Below are 22734 nucleotides of genomic sequence, written 5' to 3'. Positions count from 1 at the left end.
AGAATTAGGTAAAGATAAAAGCCATATTTTAGACTAATTAGAAATCTTTTCAATTTTCAGGTGGACCATAAAATCAACACCCCAGAGTTCAGCTCCATATAATAAAATTGTATCTACCTTGGATCTACAGACCCATAGTGCTTCCAGAAGTGATATTCTGCCTATCTTACTGTAAAAAGACAAAACTGCACCCAGAGCTTGTTTTACTTTAACATTTACATTTTCAAAGTGCTTCTTCCAGCTCAGATTTTTGCTAAAATATATTCCAAGGTATTTAAAGGAAGACACCACCTCTAGTTTCTTTTCCTATAGAAACTAATCCTGTTTCCTTCCTTGCAATTTTCTGTGTCACATTGAAAAAGTTCTCTCTTTTATATGGGTAAAAGGTGAATAATAATATATTTTACTCTCTTAATTTTTTTTTATTTCTGTTTCTAGTAGAGCTATGATTATTAAAAATAGAGGAAGAAATTTTTAGTTGGTTAGATTATGAGTCTGTTACTTTATCAATTGTAATAAAATCCTCACTGTTCAAGGTGGTGTTATTAAGTTCATTTTTTAAAATGTCATTGGTTGCCAGTTTTCCATCAATTGCCTTAAGTAACATATTGTTTGCTTCTAGATATGATTTTAAATCACAAATTAATTTTTTAATTTCTGTTAATTCATTTGAAAGGTGGATAGTTCTTTCTTCCTTTCCCTTAATCATAGCAAGTATTGAGGACATAAGAGACACTTGGTGGGTTTGATATTCTGGGGTGTGATTATATACCCTTCCCTTTCCCAATGTAAGGCTGTATCATGTATCCGGGTTTTATCTCCTTCGAAGATAGAGCCAGGCATTGAGTTAAACCCCTCACCCAAATGGGAGTCAAGAATAAGGGAGACTTGTGGGTTTGATAAATCTATACTCAAATTTACTTTGCCTACAGTGCTTATAGTTGGTGATGCTAAAACCAAGTTTTCTTCATTGATCTTTTCTTCCAGCATCTCAGTTTGTAGGGTCACAGAATTATTGGTAAGGGTATTACTGGAATAAAGGGAAGAGTCTCTTTTTAGGCCTTTTTTAACAGTATATCAATTTTCAGCTGACAGCAAAGGAGTAGAGACAAGGTGTACTTCCATACTGGGTGGACTAAAAATCATAATTACAATAACAAAAGCCTTTTACTATAAAGCCTATTACCCAAACCAAGTTATTCTTCCTTAGGACACACTGGATTTTTAATAATTAGTTAATAAACAGGTGTTGAACGGAGACCAAAAAAACAGTGCTCAGTAAAATAGACTAAAAATACAAAATAATGGAGATGAAATAAAATAGCTAAAAGCTATATAAAAGTTATCAACACTTAAGAACATAAAATAAAAAAGTACACACCCATCAGACTTACAGTGGTCAGTGACCTTTGGTTGCCATCTGTAGGGGCAACAGCAGTTTACGTAGGGGGAGTTCCAGCTCACTTTGGTGCAGAAAGTTTTACTAGCAGTCATTGTTGGGCTCCTGCCTGCAGCTCCACACTTCTCTTTTCAAAGAGTATAACAGCAGTTTATATCAAGAAATAATTGTTAGTCCAGACTCAACTCAAGTATTTAGCCTTGCTTTATGCAATGACAGTAGCATTACTGCCACATATAATCCCTTCCTCTGGGATTATTCCAGTTTAGGGTTTACTGATACATATTTGTGTTGAAAAGTGCTCTATTACTGGAGAGAAAGGAGATGTTCTGTGTCATCATATTCTTTGGGATGATTAATTAGGTATACTTTCTAACTGGTGAGAGTCTGGGCAAATCTCAATTTAGAAATTTTAGGGTTGTTTAAATGTGTTCTGGTTACTTCCTAAGGGTTAATACTGATGTAGCAAAATTGAGAGGAAATGAAGTGCATTGGAGTGTCACAAGCTGGTTTGAACACTTTTCATTAATCGAATACAGTGGGCAGGAGACCATGTAGGGACAGATAGCCCAAAGAAACCTGTTTGAATCTCCATAAAATAGAAATTTTCCAGCTATTGAGGTACATAATTTGATTTTGAGTTAAAAAATTGCCTTTAATCTGTCTCACTAAATACAAAACATAAGAATGCCCCAACTATTGGTAAATAGTTTGTGTGCGTGTGTGTGTGGTGGGGGAAAGGGACTGTCTATGGAAGCTAAAGAACCATGGAAAATAGTAAATGTATGTAATAAACTACATTACACTACATTTATGAAATATCATTATCTGAAATATAAATTCATGTATTATTCTCAACAGGATAATTTATAATAGTACTCTTTGGGACTGGCTGTTTTACTTAGCTCACATCAATTCAGCATTATTCTCTTATTGCTGTGACTTCCTGTGGAGGTTGTTTGGATTTTGCATTCGGTCCTGCATGGAAAATGCATTAGAGTTCACAGAGAGCTAGCACAAGACCTATGTGCTACTTAAGTCCTATTTTGAGGCTATAAGCAAGATTTAAGTAGTCAGAGTCCTCCATCCAGGACTAAATTTGATGTAAAAATTAACATATATATTTAACTGTATAAAGGACAAACTTGGTGTTAAAAAGGATCTTTATTTACCTAGGGTAAAATATGGACTTCAGTGAAGTCATCAGAGAATGCCTGTTGATTTCATTGAGACTAGAATTTCACCCCAGCGCTCAAAATCCATTGCATACCGAGTTTATGACGGTATTTTCTAAATACTGATGTGGTGGGGGGGAGGGATACAAAACATCAGGCAAAACACACATTTACTCTTTGAAATAATATACAATGTGTGCACAAGTGGAAAGCCTAGTTTAAATGCTAGTCTCTTCAGCCCAATAGCAAAAAAGGGACAGGCTAGGAATTGGCCAGTAGGCATGAATCCAGCTCCCACTACTTAGTCTAAGTCAAGCTTGGTGCTGGGCAAAAGGAAGGGGATAAGTAGATAGGAATTCTCCCTTACCTTTTTTCCCATAACTTCATGTGTTCTAATAGATTAGAATTCTAATAGGATGTTAAAAGAATAGACTAGCATAGCCTACTCTACTCACTGGAAATGTGGGTGGCTTCCTTGGTTCTACCTTGTCTTTACACAGAGGGCAATTCATGCCATGGGAAATGCATACACAATCAGTTCTGACTGCTGGCGACAACTCCACATTTCAACTCTGGCAAGACACTTGATATTTCCTTATTTTTTTCCTTGGCTCTTGATTCTGGTTCAACCTTTGGCTCTGACTTTTGGCTTTGGATCCTGGTTAGCCCTTGGCTTTCCCTGTTTCTGGCTATGGGTTCTGACTCCGGTCTGTTCTAACTTTAGCTACAGCTCCTGACTCCAGTTCTGATCCCCTGCTCTCTGGGGAACTAATCTGGACTGCTCCATGCTTTTAGTGTTTAACTACTAGGCACGACTGCCCAATCCTGGTTTTCTAACAAAGGCAGCCCAGTATTATATCAGCCACATCCCCCAGTTTGTGCCATTGCCTAAAGAAACTAGGGGCGCATCTACGTATGTGCTTTAATGTGCAGTAGCCTATTTCTTGTGCATTAACGTGTTGTATAAAAAAAGTGAAAATACATTCATACACAGTAAAATAGGCTACTGCTCATTAAGCATCACTAAATTGTGTGTGCTTTTGCTACTGTGCATCAGGGCAGCCTAATGCACATTTATTTAGTAACTCACATTGGAGGTATTAAATTTAATGCACGTTAGAAAAAGTGCATTTTCTGCATGTGTAGATGCACCCTAGCATACCTTAACCATGCTGGGGCTTTTGGACCTGGAAGGACCTTTGATTCTTTTGATAAAAATCAAAGAGCAGAACTAATCCCTGAAAGAGCAGAACTGCATAAGGTTTAGTGCCTGGGCAATTATTACATGTGAGGAAACAGGAATTGTACTGAAGAACTTTACAAAGATAATCAGCGGACAGTAGGGCTGTGCGAAGCTTTGGTCCCTGATTCAATTTGGTGGAAATTTCACCCGATTCAGTGACTGAATCTCTGAATCCAGATTGAATCAGAGGACCCTTTTAGTTCTCTGAATCGAATTGGAACACTCCAAATCGATTCAGAGAGATTTGGAAAGAGTCAGAGATTTGGACATAAAGACAGCTTTAAATGTTTTTTCTACATATCTCTAGGTAGCAGGCAGCTCACGAATGCTGCAATGCTGGGGCACATGGAATGTCCCACAGAAGCATAGGGGCTCCCCGGGGTGTTCAGCAGCAGACCTGGACGTGGACCAGAAACACTTCCAGTTCACTTTCGGGTCTCCCTGGGAGCACGCAGGGCCCCCCCCCGCCCCGCGCCCTGCTCGGTGACTGATGCCTCCTAGGCCTGGGGGGGCACCAGTTACCAGTACCTGGGGTCTGCCTGTGGCCGATTGCTGAGCTGGGGAGGTACAGGAGGCCCTCCCAGCACACTCCCCAGTAGACCCAGAAGTGTACCGGAAGTACTTCTGGTCCACTTCCAGGTTTGCCACTGAGCATGTGGAGGGCCCCCCACCCTGACTCCTGTGGCACACTCCATGTGCCCCAGCATCACAGTGATCACGAGCCATGCCTGCTACCTCAAGGTATGTAGAAAAAACATTTAAAGCTGTGTCTGTGAATCGGCTTTGAATCTTCGTATTTGGATTCAGCAGAATCAAATCAGGGACAGTGATCCAAATCAATGAATTGAGTACTGTCCCCGATTTGGGCCGAATCCAAATTGAATCGAGGGCCTGGGTCGTACACCTCTAGTGGATAGGGTTTGGAGGAAAGATGGTAGTGTATTGTTGTATGTCAAAAAATACATACAGTTATTCCCTGGTTCAAGAGGAATAAGACAGCAGAGTAGAATGCATTTGGGTGAAGATGCAAGGTGAAAGATACAGCACTGATATATTGGTGGTGTTTTATTATAAGACACCAAATCAGGAAGAGGAGATAGATGAGACACTCTTCAAGGAGGTGCAAAATTATGCAAAAGTTATGAGATGGTACTGATAGAAGACTTCAATTCTCTGACCATCTGGTCAGCAGAATTAGGATGCTAGATTTCAACCAACTTAATAGGCATGGTGCCATGAGACAACAGATTGAAGGATAAAGTCACCCAGGAGGGCTGGGGGTTTCTAAAGGACAGAGTATTGGAAGCCCAGCAAGAAACTGTTCCAACATGATGCAAAGACAAGAACAGTAAGAGACCAATGTACTTGCATAAGGAGCTGCTAGGATGCCTCAAATGCAAAAGGAAAGCACACAGGCAATGGAAAAAGAGGTAGGTCATCAAAGAAGCATACCTGCAGTGACAAAATCAGGAAGGCAAAGATAAAGAATGAGCTGCACCTGGCAAGGAAGGTTAAAGACAAAAAAAGAGGGTCTATAAGTATGTTGGTTAGAAAAGAAAGACCTACAAAGCTCTAGATGCACTGTTAACTAGCCAGGGAAAGGTCTTAACGGAAGATGCAAAGAAGAAGGAGCTACTCAACAACAACGTTGCCTCAGTCTTCAGAAAAATTTAAGCTGCAGCCAAACATCGAACAAAGATCATTTGGATAAGGAAGGGGACAAGCTGAAGGATAAAATAACAACAGAGAGCCAGAGAGCTTTCATGGGTCTAAATTAATTCAAGTCAGCAGGACCTGATGAACTTCATCCTAGGGTACTGAAGAAATTGGCAGAGGTGATCTCTGAGCCCTTGCCAACAATATTTATGAAGTCGTGGGAGATAGGCAAGGCACCAGAGCACAAGAAAAGGGCCAATATAATGCCACTATTTAAAAAAGGAGGATGTGGGGAACAACAGACTGCTTAGCCTCACCTAAATACCCAGAAAGTTCTAGAAAGTGTCCTAAGGAAATCCATTTGCACGCATCTGGAAGAGGAAAGGCTGATCACAAACACAGTGTGAATTTACTAAGAACATTGTATCAAACAAACTTGATTTTCATTGACAAAGTAGATACCCAGATGAATGAAGGAAATGCTGTGAATATAGTATATCTGGACTTAAGCAAGGCTTTTTGACATGATGTGACCTTCTTATCAATAAACTGGAGAAATGTGAGATAGACAAACTACTAGAGGGTAGATAGACCACTGGATCAACAGCTGCAAGCAAAGGGTAGTTATAAATGGATTCACATCAAATGGCAGGATGTTTCAAGAAGAATCCCATAGGAGCCTCTCCTGGGCCAAGTGCTGTTCAACCTGTTTATTAATTATTTGAATACTGGGATTGAGAGCTTTTAAAGCTAATTTGCAGATGACATGAAACTAGGAACAACTGCAAACATATTGGAAGACAGGAGCACAATTCAGAAGAATTTTAGAAAGCCGGGCTGGAGCTAACAGGATGAAGTTCAATGTAGACAAATGCAAGGGGCTAACTCAAAAATAACATATGTATGTATGTATGTATCTACTTATTTATCTATCTATACACGCTAGCCAACTGCCCATCAAGAATGATGGGTGGGCGGGGGCAGCTGGGAACAAAGGCCTGCATCTGGCCCTGCCCCCCCCACCTTTGGGGCTAGGCCAACTCCCCTTCTTTCCCCCCACCACTTCAGGGCTGGGGCTCAGCTGGCCGCTCCCCGTGTGCTGGCCCCTCCCCTTCCATCAGCTCTGTTGCTGCCACCTGCAGGGATGGGGGACAGGGGCGTTGGCCTTGCCATGGAGGGAAGGGGCAGGGCCAGCACCATTGGCCTGTCTGCTCTGTCACCACTACCTGCTGGTGGAGTGGGCGCAGACAGAGGCCCAGGGCCAGGCTTGCTCCTCCCATTCTCTCCCCCACCACTTTCAGGTTGGGGCCACTTGCCCCACCCCCACCCAGGGGGCCAGCAGGGACAGAACCTAGTGTCCGGCCCTGCCCCACCCAGTTTGGGCTTGACCCTGTTCCATCCCTCCATCATTGCTTTGGGCCCAACCCCATTCCCCTCCAATGGTTCAGGGCCATTCCCGCTGGGTGCCCTTGCCTGTAGTGGCCCCGACTCCATTTCCCACCTGCTTGCAGCAGCAGGCCAGCACAACATGGGGGGACAGAATATAAATAAAATGGGTGACACCTGGCTGGATGGCAGCAGTAAGGAGAAGGATCTGGGAGTCTTGGTAGATCAGAGTCTCAACATGAGCCTGCAGTGTGATACAGCCACACAAAAAGTAAATGAGGTTTTGGGATGTATCAGTAGAAGCATTATGTGCAAGACAGAGGAGGTGATAGTTAGGTTGCCCATATTATTTTTAAGGAAATACAAGACACTGCCCTCCCCCACCATCCCTCAAGTAGAGGCACTGCTGCAGGCAGAGGCAGAAGCAGATAGGCAGGGGTTTGGGGCACAGTCTGGCAGGGAGGTGGAGCCTGCCTGCCATACCATGCCACTCTACTTCCCTGCCTGACTGTGCCCTGCATCCCTGTGATTCTGGGACTTTTGTTTCAATTTTTACCAACCAGCTGGGGCTGGCCTACGAAATTCGAGATTGTCTGAGCCAAAATGGGACATATGGTCACCTTAGTGATAATGCCACTCTACTTAGCATGGGTTTGGCCTCATTTAGAGTACTGTTGCAGTTTTGGATTCCACTTTTTAAAAAGGATGTGGAGAAGTTAGAGAGAGTTAAGAGGTGGGCAACAAGAATGATGAAGGGCTTGGAAGGCTAGTCATATGAAGAGAAGCTGATTTCCACCAGCTCAAGGGGATCACCCTGCCTGAGAGGTTACAGGACTACCAGGGTAAGGGCGATGATAGATGATATACCTATAGTTGGCAAAGATCTTGTGAGGGAACAGCTTGAGAAGCTAGACATTCACAAGTCAGCTGTCCCATATGGAATGCACCCAAAAGTGCTAAAAGAGTTGGCTGACATCATAGCATGACCAATGGCAAGGATATTTGACAACTCATGGTGCTCAGGAGAAGTTCATAAAGATTGGAAGAAGGTCAATGTAGTGCCTATCTTCAAGAAAGGAAGGAAGAAAGATCCATGGAACTACAGGCCAATCAGTTTGATCTCAATTCCTGGAAAGATCTTGGAGAAAATTATCAAAGAAACTATCAACAACAGGCTAACAGAAGTCAACATGGCTTTGCTGTGAGTAGGTCTTACCTGACCAACCTCGTTTACTTCTATGACCTGGGGGGTGATGCATCACCCGGACAGAGGAGAAGAGATTGATGTAATATATTTAGATTTTAAAAAAGCCTTTGACTTGGTCTCTCATGATGTTGTCATGGTAAAATTGGGGAACTGCAGCCTCAACAACCTTACAGTCTGATGGCTGAGGAACTGGTTCTGTGGTTGGACCCAGAGAGTGACAGTCAATGGAACCTAGTCAACATGGTGCATGGTGACCAGTGGCATCCCCCAGTGCTCAGTTCTCAGAACAGTACTCTTTAATATATTCTTGAATGAGCTGAATTTGGGTGTCAGAAGCAGACTGGCTAAGTTCATGGATGACACCAAATTATGGGGAAGTGTGGTCACTCTAGAGGATAGGCTGGCAATTCAGGATGACCTGGACAGGCTTGCAAGGCGGGCAGATCAAAACCTGATGACATTCAACACAGAGAAATGCAAGGTGCTCCACCTCAGGAGAAAAAACCTAGATCATACTTATAGGTTTGGCAGTGCTACACTCACTAGCACCATGACCGAAAGAGACTTGAGAGTCACGACTGACCACAAATTGAACATGAGCCACCAATGCGATGCTGCAGCCAGCAAAGCAAATAAAACTCTGGCTTGCATCTACTCATGCATCTCAAGCAAGACCAAAGAAGCCATCCTCCCAGTTTACTCAGCCTTCATGAGGCCACAGTTGGAGTACTGAATCCAAGTCTGGGTTCCACACTTTAGAAAGGATGTGGAGAAGCTTGAGAGAGTCCAGAGGAGAGCCATGGGCATGATTAGAGGTCAAGAGAACAGGTCTTGTGAGGAGAGGTTGACAAGCATGGGATTCTTCTGCCTGTGGAATCGAAGGCTCAGGGGTGACTGGGTGGCAGTCTATAAGCATATAAGGGGTGTGCATCAGGAACTGAGAGAACATCTGTTCACCAGGGCATCCCAAGGGAAGACAAGGTCTAATGGTCACAAACTGCTGGAAGACTGTTTTAGTTTGGACATAGGGAAAAACTTCTTTATGAGTCTCCCGAGTCTGGAATAGACTCCCCACAGAAGTGGGGCAAGGACCTACCCTGGATACTTTAAAGAAATATGTGGGTGCTTATCTTTCTGGGATAACCTGACCCCAGCTGACTTTTTGCCCTTTGGGCAGGGGTCTGGACCTGATGAACTCACAAGGTCCCTTTCAGCCCTAATGTTTACGAAATCTCTGAAATCTATCAAATAGGCGTGTTCAGCCTGTGGAAAAAAGGTACTTAAGATGGGATGTGATAGCAGTTTTCAAAATATCTAAAGAAGAGGGAAAACACCCTTTCTCTCTTGCTAGAGAAAGCAGAATTTAGACTAGTGGCTTGATGTTGCAGCAAAGTAGGTTTAGGTTGGATATCAGGAAAAACTTCTTCACTGTTAGAACAGTGAGGCGGTGAAATAGACTGCCTAGTGAAATTGTAGACTCTCCATCGCTGGAGGTGTTTGCATTCATCAGGGATAATCTAGGTGTAGCTATGCGTATGTTATATTATGGGTACAGGCAGTCCTCGGACTTACAACAAAATTGGTTCCTGAAAACTGCGTCTTAAGTTGAAACATTGTAACTTGGAACCTAGTTTCCCATAGAAAACAATATTGTAAATGGGGGAGTGGTTCCTGAACCAATGTCTGATACCCCATTTTCACCAAAAATAACCCAGAATTTTATACTCATTCAATTATAGATGAGTAATATAGCTACATTAATGTATTTATATTGTAAATAGCAATCATACTGATTTGGAAGGACTTCTTTGAGGTGACTTTGCTGGACTTTTTGAAGGGCTCTTGGCTGGACTTTTTGAAGGGTTCTTGGCTGGAGTCTTTTCAGGAGTATTGGCTTCAGGTTTTTCTGGATTCTTGTCTGCTTGCCTAAAGAAGGTGTCCAAGGAAGTTCGGACAGATGTTCTCCAGGGAGCTGGGTGACGCAGTGAACTTGTTCGTCGGTGTGGTGTGGCGTTGAAACAGGGTGTCAATTTATAAATGTTGTAAGTGTAAAACATTGTAACTTGAAACGTAAGTCGAGGACTGCCTGTATTTATCATGTTTCTAGGCTCTGCTGGTTGCCACGAGTCTGGGAGGAATTTTTTTCCCTCCTGATGCTACATGTGTCAAGGTTTTGTTTTGTTTTGTGTTGTTTTAAAGCCTTCCTCAGAAGCATTGAGTGTTGGCTGCAACCAAGGCTGGGGATTTTGACTGACTCTGGAATGCCAACACTCCTGAGGTCCTGGCTAGTGGATCTTGCCCCTCCCCTTAGGATCAGACTGATTGTTTTATTTGGAATCAGGAAGAAATTTTGTCCTAAGGTCAGATTGATATGGACTGTGGGGGATTTTGCCTTACTCTGCAGAGGTGGTGTGGCCGTCTTCCTTGGATCTCTCAAGCATATTTTAACAACCTTTGCAACAGCTGGACTTTGGCCACTGTGGTTCCCCTGCTTTATCTGTAGTAGGTTTGTACGGGATGGTTGGGATAGAGGTGATCTTGCCTTGGACAGAGGGTGGGACTAGATGACCTCTGGAGGTCCTTTTCAGCCCTACTTCTCTAGGATTATATGATTCTATGGTATGGTGCAGTGGCCATACAAGGAGAGACTAACAAGCTAGGACTCTTCAGGTTTGAAAGGAGAAGGTTGAGCAGGGACAAGATGGAAGTGTATAAAATGATGAAAGGTATGGATTCCTCTTTGAAATTTCTGGGTTTTTCTCATGAATCCTGTTTGCATGCCTACTAGTGCTAACACTACATCACACTCTTGAAAAGGTCTCAAGGTGCCACAGCACCCTGGTTGAGAATCCATGATCTTAAAGCTATGAATTTAAAAATGGTCAGAGTACTATTTCTTCAAAGATTGCATAAAATAATCATAAAAAATATTCCTTAGCAGTGTACCACCATCATCCTTAATGTTTCCAGCAGAGTTATAAACCCCTGTAAGAAGGGTCTTGTAATGAAAACTCTGCTGTGACCTTAATGATGGTGGCACATTATAATACGCAGATTGCTGAAATGCCTGGTTAATGAATATCAGTAGGATTAGAAAATGATGAGGGCACTTTAAGGTCTCCATGCTGCGATAGATTTATATCACTAATTACAATGAAAGGTGTACAGGAATCTGTGGACATTGCCTCTTTCCCCCAGAAATCAGCACCATCTCTTATTAATTAAATTGAATATAGAACAATATAAATCTTGCAGTGCTTATTCCACTCATTTCATACATACTAATGAGGACGAGCCTCTGAAGCTAGTGGTAGGAATCATTTATTCAGTGGTGGGAAAAATAACATCAGGATTCAGACCCCCTGCTGACTTTGCACACTGTTCTGCTAGATTTATATTGCTCTTCTAATAAGTAACGGAATGCATTAAACAAGGCACTTGTCGTTGCAAGGGTTACAAGGGACTCCTTGTTTTTCTTCCTTGAGTATTCTTTGGTGAAGAGATTAGGGGAGATGGGGCCATTATGTAAGTCTGTTCATCTACCAGATTCAAAGCTATCCTTTCCAAACAGAAACTTTGTCAAAGTTCTCATCAATCACTAAAAGTCCCAGCAGTTAATAGATTGGCTGATTTTGATGTGAAGTGCAACAGTACTGCTTCTTTTTCACTTGAAAAACTGAACCATATTATATTTAGCAGTCCAAACTTGTGTCACAAGATATTCATAACGAGTGGAGAAATAAAATACAGGATATTCAGTGCCAAAAAGTGTCCCTTTAGAGCTCATCTTTGGAAGCAAATACAATTGAACAAGAAAATCAGATATTCCTCAGATGCATCCATTGCTGCTGCATGTACGCTCAAAAAGTAAAATAATCAGGTGAATTCTGTTGATCCTCATTTCAGTCTGAACAGAGAAAAAAACCTTACTGACCTATGAGCTTTGGGAATGGAAAGTAGTTCTCACTGTATTGACACAGATGAGTGGCTATCATTAAAAACTTAAAAGAAGTCAACAGGTAAAGCAGAGCAATCATTATACTGTGTCTGTGTGTGTGTGTGTGAGATGGAGGAGGTGTGCTTCATCATCAACAGCGTATACAGCAGTTGGAGCTACATGATGATAAAACTGCAACCACTTGCTTCTTATAATGCACCAAAACTGCCTGAGAGAAGATTACTTCCTGATTCCTACAGCCAATCAGTTTGCAGTGTGGCACAGGACAGTCAGTTGATTAACTTTATTATCTCAGTTTGCATTCTTGTATCTTTTACTAATGGAAGTAAAATTGAAAGGGGAGAAGCACACAATTCATATGTGCAAGTCAACTCGGTCAATAAAAGGTGGCTGAGCACAGCATATCTTTGAACCACAAAGACAAAGCTGGGTATACAATGAAGCACTAATTATTTAATACTTCCTAGTGGATTAAATAATCCATTTCATTGGAGCACGCATGCAAAGTGCAAACTCATGTCTAAATAATAGCTTGAAACTGAATGTATTTGAAGAAGTGGTACAGATGAGTGTGGCCATGCGGTATGTGGTGTTGCAGACCCATCTGCGATGCCACATACTGCACATTCAGGCATTTCCCACGTTGCTACCTTGAAACTGAAAAAAAGTGGCCAGTGTACACGGGGACAGTGTACACGGGGACAGGCTCCAAAACTGGAGCCTGGGAAGCTGGAGCCACATCCAACTGCTGGCCAGGTTCCTAGCTGCAGGACTGATGTGACTGCAGTTTCCCCGGACCCCAGGACTCCAGGTAAGGCTGCTGGGGCCAGCAACTGTATTGGCCACAGCCTTCCCTACCCCACCCAGGGTAACCTGCTGTGTGCCAGAGGATGCATGGTATGGGCATTACTCGGGGACAACTAGTAGTGGAACAAAGTGTCCTGCTGCTAGTGGTCCCGGGGGGACCAAACATCCATGTTCATCTGGATGCTGCCAGTGGCTGGGATAATAAAAGGAGGAAGATTGAAACAAATTACTTTCAGTCTCTCAACTCTCTGTTCATATATAAAACCACACACACTAGGACTTGAAAAGAGTTAGGTGCTGCATACCAGCTGACATTCAATAGAGATGGGTGTTTGGGTTTTTTGAGGGTATTAAATTCCCTTAGGACTCTTTGACGATTCCATCCAAAACTTGTTGGAAACATCAAGAGTTAAAAAGAAAATCAAACTCTTAGTTGTTTCCCAAAGTATTGGATCCTTGTCACAGTTTTTCAATGCACATAAAAGTTCTCAGGAGGAAATAAGAATAAACTAAGGATCACTTTTGTATACCACAAAGGAATCCTGAGTAAATTAGCTTTCCATTTTTCCATATTTCTTTGCTTGTTGCAGTTTTCTTTCACCCTACAGCTCTTGTCAGTGACCTATTTTGTGAATGGAGCCACTCTTTTCTTTGAAGTTATAATTTATCTGGGAAGAACTACTGAAAAAGCATTCTTTTTTGTTAGACCTGGGAGCGGATGGAGATCATTAGTCACCCCTAAGCATTTGGATAAATTGCAAATAATATCTTTTACCTCGGGGACTTAATTTTAAATGATGACTTTTTCCTCTGTAGATGATATTCTTGAACACGTTTTCCCATTTTTGAACTGCACATTTAGCTCATGTAGCTGAATGTGAGTTATTTATGACACAGAGCTTGTTAATTAATTATTGTTTTTGCTACATTAGCATTTAACAAGTAAAATACAATTTAAAAAAATTACTGAAATCTAGGAAACCATTAAGCTCATTTTGCCGTGGTGACAAGAAACAAAGAGAGAGTGGCTTTCTGTACAGACACACATACGCTAACGATAAAGGATCTTGCCTCACTAAACTGGATTGCTTGAAGCTAGAGATGCCACCAAGAAACGTGAACTACCATGTAGGATCACACACAGGACGTGTCCAGATGAGCACAGACATTTGTTTCCCTGGGGACACCTTGGGCTGCTGCTGCTTGTCCCTGAGGAATGCCTATGCCATGTATGCTCTGATGCATGGCAGGTTACCCCGGGTGGGGTAGAGGAGGCTGAGGCCAGCAACTGTGCTGGACCCAGTAACCTTACCTGGGATCCTAGGGGCCTCCTAGGACAACAGAAAACCTGGCAAGCAGCTGGAGTGTGGCTTCAGCTGGCCAGACTGGTTTTGAGCGATGTGTACTGCCACCATGTGCACTGCCCCACTTTTTTTTTCAGCGTGGGTTTTTTTGGCTCCAGTATCTCCAGCAACTATAACTAGCTAGCAGGCAGCTGCACGCTGTAGCACTCTCATCCCCCCGCTAGCCCCAGTCACTGTCAACATGTATGTTGTGGCTCACTAAATAACTGCTGTTGGATAGTACTTGTGTTGGGCAGTATTATCTTCAGCAGAGTTAATTAGTTTACTGTGGCCTAATAGTGCTGCATATGTAGACATTGACACTTTCTTGTGGAGATAATTAGGCAACTGTGTAGCAACGTGTACATGTAGATGTACCCAGAGTGTATATGTGTGTGGGGGGGAGTGGTGCAGCACATACAGGAGTTGCTGTAAATAGCATTGTATGGCAATTGGTGATAAATGCTGACTTTTAAAAATAATAATTTTATTCTGCTGACAACACTAATATAATGAATGAATGCGTCTGTCTGGGAGAAAGATATTTGCAGTTTCTCTATTTACTCCTGAGGGATTTTAGAATGATGTTTACTACAGCCCAAGGGTTTGCAGGTTCCTAGAGACAACAAAAGGGCCTGAGAAAACTTTTTACTCATAGGGAATCATAAAGCTGGTTTAGCAGTTGAGGCAGGAGAGGTTTATGTGATGTCTGGTGGCTTTCAATAGAGCAGACCATGATTTTCATGGTTAAAAGTCAGCTACCATTCTGTGACCTAATGAACATGGCTACAAAGAGTGGACTCCTTAAGAGCTAGGGAAGGCATAAGGAAAGCGAGTATTTGACATGAAGAGGAGCAAGACATCATGTTGTAGGCTTCTAGGGAGAGGGAAACCTGAAACAGGAGCTTCTGGAAGTCTGGGAACAATGTGGAGTGTGTTCAAGTTCAGTTATAAGGGACTCAATTTAAATTTTGTAAAATGTGGAACAAAAAAATCTACTAGTTGCTTTGGCTCTTTTAGGCTCCTGGTAGGCATTATATTGATTGTGTGATTAACACATTAATTATGTGATAAATTGTAATATTCCACATGGTCAACCAGTTTTCTATTTGATGAAAATGATATTTAATGTGGAACTTTTTTTGGCTGTTTTGTATAACACTTTAATTTGAACATGTGCTATGTTAAAGCTGCATAACAGGGCTTTAAATTTGCCAGTGTGTGGGAAACAATCACAGTGTTTACAGGGGCACTTTGAAATGTGTGCCATACAGCCCAGGATAGGGAATGGTCCCCAACCTTGGGCTTCATGGTGCAACTTTTACATGTCTGGATGCATAGTGGGATCTGAGGAATTCTGGTCTTAGATCCAAAACAATCGTGCAGCCTGCCATGCTAGATACTGAGTGTGTGGCATGGCAGGACATGTAATTTTTGGCAACTGCTATCATAGGAAAGTATGGCTGGAAGGGACCTCATGAGATCATCTATCCCTGCTCAAAGCAGGCCCCCTGCTCAAGGCAGGATCATACCTGACTAAACTATCCCAGCCAAGTGTCTGTCCAATCTGCTGTTGAAAATTTCCAAGAATTGAGATTTCACAATTTCTCCAGGTAGCCTGTTCCATCTTGACCCTGCTCAGAGTCAGAAAATATCTCCGTTCTAAATTTGCCCTGTTGCAGCTTAATATCATTGCTCTTAGTCCTGTATCCCATGGCCACAGAGAAAAGCCAATCTCTATCTTCTCTATTATACCCCTTTACATACTTAAAGACTATTGAATCTCCACACAGTTTTCTCTTCTTCAAAATAAATAACCCTAGTTCTTTCAGCTTTCCTCATAAGTCTTGCCTGGACACAGTAATCTAGGTGAGGCATCACCAGTGTTGGATAGATTGAAAGAATCACTACCCTTGATTTGCAAGTGACACTCTTGTTAATATAATCCAGTCTTGTTGCCTTTTTTTTTTGCAACACGGGTACAGAGTTGGCTTATATTCAGTTTATGGCTCACTGCAACCCCCAGGTCTTTCTCTACTGTACTGCGGCCCAAGCAATTATTCCCCAGTCTGTATTTGTGCATGCAATTATTCCATCCCAAGTACAGGAGTTTGCATTTGTCCTTGCTGAATCTCACCTGATTGTAGACTATCCAGGTCATTCTGAATCCTAGCTCTTTCCTCCAAAATGTCTGTAACTCTACTTAACTTCATGTCATCCACAACTTTGCTAAGTAGCATGCACTCAGTCCCATCATCAACATTAAGGAAAATGTTAAACAATTTCAGACATAGGATAGAACCCTAGGAACCCCACTTCATGCCTCCTCGCAACTAAACATTGAGCCATTGAGTTCTACTCACTGACCAGGATGATCCAACCAATTATTATATACCTGACAGTACTTTCCTCTAATCTATATTCCCTAGTTTGTTAATGACAATGTCTTGGGAACAGTGTCAAAGGCCTTGCTAAAGTCAAGGTATCCACTGCTCTCTCCCCATCCACAGAACCCATCACCTTATTATAGAAAGAAATTAGGTTGGCCATGCATCATTTGCTCTTAGTGAATCCATGCTGGTTCTTCCTGATCACCTTTTCTCTTCTAGGTGATTCACAATAGATTTCTTGAGGACCTGCTGCATGATCTTTCCAGGTATTGAGGTCAGGCTGACTGTGTAATTTCCCAGATCCTCCTTCTTCCCTTTCTTAAAAATGAATGCTATATTTGCCATTTTCCAATCATCTGTGACCTTACCCAGCCTCCACAAATTCTCAAAGATGATTGCTAATGGCTCTGAAATTACCTCCAACAATTCTGTCAGTACCCTAGGATGCATCCCATCCAGCCCTGCAGTGTCTGCCTTTCCTAAACAATCCCTAACCTACTCTTTTACTATTCTAGACTCTTTGTCTCCTTCCCTTTCCTTGTAGCAAACTGTACTCCTTATCTGGTAGCTACCCCTATTAGTGAAGACTAAAGTAAAAAAGGCATTAAATAATTCAGCCTCCTCTGGCTCATCCATAACTATGAACAATAGTCACCTAATCCATAATGGACACTTATACGCATGCCAGGAGTCTGCTCCAATGTGCTGGAAATCCAGCTTGTCAGAGCAGACTTGATTAACTGAGTCTACTCTAGCACATAAATTGATGTATACTGGCAGCTTTGCATGTCACGTGTATCATCGGTGCAGCATGGGTGTTTTGAACTAAAACACGATCAGTGTGCTTTAGTTCAAAGTGCACCACCACCATTTTCTCAGCGCTGACATGAGCCGTGCCACTGATACACCTGTTCCCAATGCAGTGCTGGGTGCTTTTAATTAGTGCTGCTTGTTAATTAAAAGTGCTGGTGCTGTTTGGAACACATGGAAAAATGCCCAGCATGTCCTTGAAAAAAACAATCTATTCATGTTACTGCGAGAGACAGGTTAAACTTGTGGAACCCAGATCAAAATTTGGATCAGCTCGTATAAATGTATAGCTTTTCGATTTGGTGTTCTGAAAGAGGACTATTATAAAGCTAGGATTGAGCTGAAAATTTGGATCTGGATCCAATCTAAATTTCTATACAGTACAGCCAGGCTTCTATCCAGAAGCCCAACTTGGGTCAATTCCAGGATCTGAAATTCTGAGCATATCTATGTCAGTCTTTATGTTGATATAACTCCACTCACTTCAGTGGCATTATTCCCAATTTATACCTGCCTGAGTTCAGAATCTGATGTGTGATGTACATCCATTTCTCTTGAGCTCCCTTTTATTTGTTTCTGAGGCTATTCAACGAATATATCCTTTTTCTTTGTTTCTCTTTTTTTGTTGACCAAAATTCTTCAGGCATTATTTTGCAGACTGAATACATTCATTTTTTCAGTCTAGGAGTTAACTGTTGCCTTACACTATTAAAGCTCCTCCTCCAGCTGTTTTGGTTGCCCTGGCAGCATTCATTTACCACCTGGAAGGGCAAAGCATGCTCCCTCTTCTTGTCTTTCACTTCATTACCTGATACAAGGGGGCACTTGTACAATGAATTCAGCCCCTAGAAGGCCATATGTTTAATCTTTAAGGATGTAGATGGTCTATAGCAACCAGGGGAGCAGGAACCCTGAGGTTGTTTCCAAACACAGGTCATTGGGATGGATCATCCTACACTACTAGGCTAGCCTACAGTAATTCATTTTAAACTATACTTAGCAGGAAATTACTGTCAAACAGTCAAAGGAGTCAGTAACATTTCTGTAGGAAACATTTAAAGGATCAGATTCATACTCTTGTTAAATCAAACAACCCCATCTAACTCCAGAGACTCTCATGTCCCAGCTCTGCAATGTTTGGTTACATTTCTGCTTTCTGATGCAAAGCTTTGATCTTGGACTTAATATTCAATTCAGTATTCACTGAGACAATGGCAGGCTCAGCTCAGCACTTCGGCACTTTGTGAAACTCAGATAAACCCTAACCTTTGCCAGATACAAAGGATGATAAAAGCACAAGTTGCTCTTTCCAACAGAATTAAAATAAACTGCCAATGACTTTGTAGTACACTCATCTATTTTGCTGCTTTACAGTGGTAACCTTCAGCTGGCATTGTATGGTGTCTATAAAATACTCACTGCAGAATTAATAAATAGAACTGCAGCAGCAAGCTGTTTGCCAGAGATGTGAACAAGTCGTCCCTTTCAATCGCTTTTTGTCCATGAAATTCAGAAGAGAAATGTTTATTACTTGATTTCTCTGCACTATCCCAGTTTGCAAAGGCTCCAGTCCTGCAAAGACCTTCTGTTTGACCAGTGAAAAATCCTATTGACTTAAGTACGGCAACCCCAGATGTTAAATGGGCAAGTAGGACACTCTTATAAATCTTCTAATATGCATAAATCAGGGCTGTTATTCATTCAACATTCTAAAACCTATTTGCCTACAAAAGCACCATTTGCAAATTATATTAAAAGATTCTTCTTTTGAAGGAGATAGGATAGGATAAAAACCAAGGATATCGCTCCTTAGGAAATGGGTTTCTCCATAGCTTGCTTTGGAGATTATTCCTTTCATGATAGTCAGTAAAAAGCATGAAAATGGAAGGAAAGAACTAAAAGAAGAAATTAGTTTGAATTTTTATGTTGCTTATCTTATGAATACTTTCATGAGTGGCAGACTTTGTGTCTGAGTCTCCGAAAAAATGAATATTTTTCTCTCTCTCTTTCTCCCTGTCTCTCTAGATCATATAGGAAAGCACATGTATGTTTACCTGACTTTCTCTGTTTATTGGGTAGGGATTTTCCAGTTCATTTTCCAACATGAACTATTTTGAGTCATTTCACAAAAATCACAAATCTTCTCTATTCACACTGACTAGCACAATTGTTTTGGTTTTCTTCACAGGTTTTCAAGAAAGATGATTGTGAGAAACTCACCCATGCCTATTTTAATACACATTCACCTATAATGCTTTCTTATGCAATCTGACCAGCCAATGTACATGTGGGTAGAGGAGCCAAGTATGTGGGACCCAAGGGCCCTGGTCCCCCCTCAGGAAGAGGGCTGTCACTCAAAATGTGCAAAACTTTCCATATGCCCATTATCTTAGGCCCCCCGCCAGCAAAAATAAAGGTGGGCACCTATGCATGTGAGATTAGAATCATGTTTAAAACACATTATACGTAAGACTGTATGAATAATTATTTCTCTTTCTAGTACAGCCTTGAATAAAAGAAATAAATTTGATGGGACTTAAAATGAATTTTTGGGGGTTTTATTTCACTGAAATAAAAAGAAAAAAAGAAAATGCTTTTGAGTCAAGCTAAATGGCTATTTTTATCCAATACAAACATTTCCCTTAAAACAAAACAAAGCATTGCAGTGGTAGTCTCTTCACCCCACCAGTGGTTGCAATTGCCATAATTGCCATAGCAGAAATGCTCACGTCATGGCCATGGTTCTAATGAATCTGTGAATTCTGCTAAATATCTGTCATCAGCAATCTCAGACAGGACACAAGAAGAAAAAGTAGAACGCCACCAGTTCAGTTGAAGAGTATTCTTCATGCATAAGAAGAAATTAAATGGTCTGTCTTACCTCCTGAGAGTGTGCCAAAATTACCAGGCAACAAAGGTGCAAGTGGAGCACACATTCAAGTGCCTCTTACTCCATGTTCCTTCATTCTATAAATACTCTGCCTTTTCCTTTTATTAAAAATTATTTGGTTAATGTGTAAATAGTTCATAGATGACAAATACTGAATTTTCAGTGAATAAATGACTTGCCAAACAAGTTCAAACAAATATGCCCATTCCTAGTTCTAATATCATCTATTTCCCATTTAATCATGTTAGAAGCTATTTTAGCTGGAAACACAGTTAAACGCATAGTAGTGTCCTTGCAGTGAAATATATATCCCTTTATCTGAACCAACATCAGTTGGAACAGAGGAAGGCATTTATAGAAAAAAAATCTTTTGAAAACTGTTTTTTTTTCCTACAGGTGATAGATGCACTATAGAAAGGAGCTGAAAATAACAAAAATGTAATGTGGGTCATAATGTCTGTTTGTATAAAAGTCCAAAATAACTTTAATTTTCCCATTGATTTTAAACAAACTCTTAGCTTGAAATCCTGGCAGTCTCCTTTATTTTTAAACTAGTTTGCTTATCAGAAAACTCTCTTAAGAGGCTCTTGGGAAATTCAGTGGAACAGCGCATTTTGTCTAAGTGCATGTTGTTAGAGGCTGGAATGCACAGTACTCTTAAGGTTGGGAAAACAGTTCAAGTAGCAGTTTTATTTTTTTTAAAAGACAACATCAAGAAAGAGCAGAAAAGTCTATAAGCACACAATACACCCAGGGAAAACAATTGATTCAGGATATCATCACTTTTTAATTAATTTTCCTCCTTCCTGTTCTTTGTCATTTACACATAGCATGTAAGGCACACTTGGGTTACCACTGCTTTGATACATGCAGAGAAAGAAATTCATTTATAGCAGTGATTCCACCTACATAATAATTGCATCACCAGAACAGAAAAATGAAGACTATGAAGTCTTGAACAACTAACAGAATAATTCATTTGGAATAAACAAGAATATATTGTTGGTCGACTGACATGAAATATGCTTTATTTCCATTGAGAATTCTGTTCCCTTTCCTTTGTTTTATTCTACAGCAACTGCAGTCGAGTCACGGAGTACTATCATGTCGGTTTCTCCTTAAGAAATTTGGACTATGTAAGTATGATGATAAAGCTATGAAATCTCATATCTAAAGCACCCTCCACCCAATCCCCAAACTGCCACAAGCCTTCTTGATCCAACATTTTGCTTTTTTGGTGATGGTTAAAGTATTTGGCATCTGGTTACCCAGAAACTATAGCTTTTCTCATACAATTCTGCATATTTCCACTAGGATGATTGGAAGTCCTCAAGCTAATGCTTTAAATCACGGGTGTTAGACATGTGAACCATGGGCCAGATCTGGTCCATGGGGTCATCTGGTCTATGCAGTTTCTTACAGGCTAAACCACAATCCAGCCTGAGGTGTTTATTGCTGCCGCTGGCAGAGACCCTGCAGCAGTGATGTTAGACCCTGCAGCTGCTGGACTTACTGTTTAGTGGGACCTAGGGAGTTAATATTGCTTGCCTCCCACTCCATCTGCAGCCAAAATCAAGGTTTTTAGTTGCCCCTGGTGATTAAAATTGGAAGCAGGGAAAAAGGACATGAGCAGCAGGGCAAGGGGAGGAGGTGTTAACTAGGGCTGTGCGAAGCTTCAGTCCCTAATTCAGTTCGGCAGAGATTCAGCCCAATTCGGTGGCTGAAGCTCTGAATCCAAATTGAATCAGAGGATCCATTAATCTCTCTGAATCAAATCGGAACCCTCTGAATCGATTCGGAGAGATTCGGAAAGATTCAGTGATTTGGACGTAGACACAGCTTTAAATGTTTTTTCTACATACCTCAAGGTACTAGGCAGCTCCTGAATGCTGTGGTGCTGGGGTGCATGGAGTATCCCACAGAAATGCAGGGGGTCCTTAGTACACTTGGCTACAGACCTGGAAGAGGACTGGAAGCACTCTGGTTCACTTCCGGGTCTGCCGGAAAGTGCACAGGGGGGTCTCCCCATGCCCTCCTGGCTCAGCAACTGGTGCCTCCTGGGTCTGGGGGGAGCATCTGGGGTCCCCCGTGGCTGATTGCTGAGCTAGGAGGGCATGGGGGGGGGTCCCCCGGTACGCTCCTGGCAGACCCGGAAATGGACCAGGAGTACTTTCGATCCACTTCCAGGTTCACTGCTGAGCACATGGGACACCCTCCCTCCCCGCTACACTCTGGTGGGATGCTCCATGTGCCTCAGCATTCCAGCATTCACAAGCCTCACTGCTACCACAAGGTATGTAGAAAAAACATTTAAAGCTGTGTCTATGGCTGAATTGCTGATTCTCTGAATCAGCACTGAATCTTCAGATTTGGATTTGGCCAAACTGAATCAGGGACAGTGATCCGAATCAATGAATCGAATCACTGTCCCTGATTTGGGCCGAATCAGAATTTGAATTGAATAGGGCCT

The sequence above is a fragment of the Crocodylus porosus genome, unplaced genomic scaffold (genome assembly GCF_001723895.1).
Source record: "Crocodylus porosus isolate Cpor-Errol unplaced genomic scaffold, CroPor_comp1, whole genome shotgun sequence".
In the NCBI taxonomy this organism is placed as follows: Eukaryota; Metazoa; Chordata; order Crocodylia; family Crocodylidae; genus Crocodylus; species Crocodylus porosus.
This window is presented reverse-complemented; position numbering follows the sequence as displayed.